Below are 3,241 nucleotides of genomic sequence, written 5' to 3' on the forward strand. Positions count from 1 at the left end.
CACTAGGCTCTTACGCTATGCCTACGCATATATCCCACAGCCGTCACTTCTATGCCAGTGACACCTATACGTGTCACAGACGTAACACATTCCGGTGCCAGTAACAACGTTTGTGATCAAAAATTCTTACTCCTATGCGCCGGTGACACGCATGCGTGTCAAAATAATTCGTACCTCCTAAAGGTTGGCATAGCGTAAGGGCTTAGCGGAACATTGCCGGAGCCGAATGTGATAATGATAATCCACTAAGCTCTTACGCTAGGACTAATCTAGGCTCTACGACGCATATCCCACAGCAGGACAATACGTACGTGTCACTGGCATAGGAGTAAGAACTAAAAAGTCACATGGGGCCGAATGTAATGAATTTTAAGTACATCTCATTAGACAATAAAATCCTGAGAATGTTTCATATAATATACCACACTGCGCCATAAAAAATATGCGCTTAGGTAGTAAAATCTAAAATGCCAATACACTAATTTATGACGTCGCGTCGGTCAAACAGCTACACACACAGAAATTTCCGAGGATTTTTACCGTCAAACTTTGGAACATCTTCACAGAATATGGGAAGAGGCCAAAAAGTTGGTTAATTGGTTGGACAAAGTTTAAGCGTAAACCACTTATAAGCAGTAGCGGGTCGGGTCGGGAGTACGGTGGGTCTATTTACTTGGATGTGTATGATTCATACAGTAAACAGTATGAAAAACATCATACCAACGGCGGGCGCGGGTTAGGCGCGGGGCGGGAAGCGCGTGGGCACCGCGGTGGTGTAATGTTGTTCGTATTTTGTATACAGCCACGTACCTAAATAGGCCCGCCCGCCGCACTCCCGAACCGACCCGCTCCCAACCCGCCGCCGTCTTATGTGTGGTCTATGCTTTAAGCAGCGTTTCCACCAGACTTGTGTTGCGAGGATGTATTGCGTTGCGAGGAATATGTTTCTTCATCAACAAATAGAAACTTTTCATTTACCTCGCCTCGCTCCGTTCGGCGTTTCTATTGGTTAATGAAAACCGCATCACTCGCAATCGCAACACATCCTGCACATTATTGGTGGAAACGCTGCTTCGATTCGATCCTAGTGTTCCTAGTTAAACATACAAAACGACTACGAAACTACGATAAAGTTCCTGCCTGACGGAAAACTTAACTACTGGCAAATTTTAACTAGGCAGGTACTCTAAGTACACCCAAATTTCATAGTCATATTATCAAAATCATTATGAGAATGTTCTACAGTGAATGAGGAATCAAATTGCTCGACCGTACCAGTTTCGCACTCCTGTTTGAAGACCATTCTTAAGACCCGGCCGCGACTATGCGCGACCAGCGGCGCCACTAGCGTTATCGGTTAGCGTTATCTCAGGATTTTCAATATTTTCAATAAAGTAGTCAAGATTTGTCTATTAAATAAACTCCACGCAATAAACAAAAAACGCTGATAGAGCTGCCGGTCGCGCGTTATGATCGGGCCGACACGCTCCATGTATTAGGTACTTTTTACTGGCATAACTTTGTACTACAGTACAACTGTGTTGTTCCAGAATGACGACCGAGACGATCAACATAACGACTCAGCCGCTGGAGTCGCACAGCTTGCTGGAGCCTCTCCAGCAACCGATGTTCCTGCAGACACAAGCGGCACAGATTATAGCTGGGATATTCGTGTGGACTGCACTTTTCATCACTTGCCAACAAGTAGGTCATGTTCTATGGCGTGCATTAGGTAGGCAGCAAAGTAGGCTAGTGCTGGCCCTACCTATATCTACTACGAAGTGCAAAATTCGAATTTGTTATTTAATAATTTAATTTAAGAGTGAGAGGGACAGTACCTGTTTACCTGGTGAGCGCGCTGCTGCGGAGCAACTGCATACTCTGAAATCGACCCTATCTATGCACGCTAATGGTCATTTTATAGATTACAATTCTTCTCTCTTAACTATTTTCTACCATGCTGGTGTAGGCTTCCTTCAGCTTTCTATATCTCTCTCTGTTCTGTGCTAATTGTATCCAGCTTGACCCGGCTACCCTCTTGATGTCTTCCGTTTCCGTCCATCGCATCTGCGGACGTCTTCTCGGGCGTCGCGCTCCAGGGCCTCCACTCGAAGGTCTTCTTCCACCAGAAGTCGTGCTTGTGAGCGACGGGGCCCGCCCATTGCCACTTATTATATCACACGGATTAAACTATTGTGTACTAGTAAATTTTTACGCATAGCGTAGCGCTACGCGTGGGTACACGCTCTCAGTATGCCAAAGTCCCTTAAAGCGGTTTCGCACTACAACGGACGGTCCTAATCCGATCCGGATCCGTGAAAATAGGGCGCGGAGCGGAGTAGACGTAGAATTATTTTTATGGTGAAATCGGATGACGGAAATCGCATACGGATCGAATTAGCACCGTTGTAGTGCGAAACCGCTCTTAATCTTGTTAAAAACATATATTTATTAAAGCGGTTTTGCACCACGTTAAATCGAATCCGCTTTGAATTCGTGAAAATACGGTTCGGAGTTTAGTCGTATAAACTATTTGTATGGTGGAAAATGCATGACGGAAATCAGATTTGATGCGTAAACTATTTACCATACAAATAGTTCTACAACAACTCCGAACCGTATTTTCACAGATTTGGATCGGGCATTGTGCAAAATCGCTCTTACGGTTCAGATTCTAAAGAGCCTATCTTAGTCATCATAACTCATCAGTCATCTCACAGTAAAATAGTAAAAAATATGCATATGAACAAAGCAGCGATAGACCTAGTTCACACGCGATATCAGTAACACACAGTTTTACTTCGACCTCTATTATTTTTAGGTATCTAGATAGTGGAGTCTGGTTATTAGGTAAATTATGTTGAAAATGGAATCAAGCAATAATATTTGAATGTTAGAAAACTGTAAGTTCCACTTTTTACCATTTTTATTTTTACCCGATTTTCCGAAGGAGGGTTATGTTTTTACCCTACTAACCGAAGGAGGGTTATTTACTGAAGTGTTTGTTTGTTTGTTATGGTCATACATAATCTTGCAACTCTTACAAGTCAAATTTGATCCACATCTAGTGTTCCGATTAATTAACTTGTACGATAAAGTTTGGTAGGTATTATTATTATGGAAAAAGTTTTGTATTATTTATTAAAATATAATTACATGTATAAGTAACAATAAGCATTAAATGAATAAAACAACCTATCCTAAAATAATTATGTTTATAATTATGTTTTTGTTTTGATTA

This window comes from Choristoneura fumiferana, unplaced genomic scaffold (assembly GCF_025370935.1).
Source record: "Choristoneura fumiferana unplaced genomic scaffold, NRCan_CFum_1 Sck3bRy_351;HRSCAF=621_pilon, whole genome shotgun sequence".
Taxonomy (NCBI): domain Eukaryota; kingdom Metazoa; phylum Arthropoda; class Insecta; order Lepidoptera; family Tortricidae; genus Choristoneura; species Choristoneura fumiferana.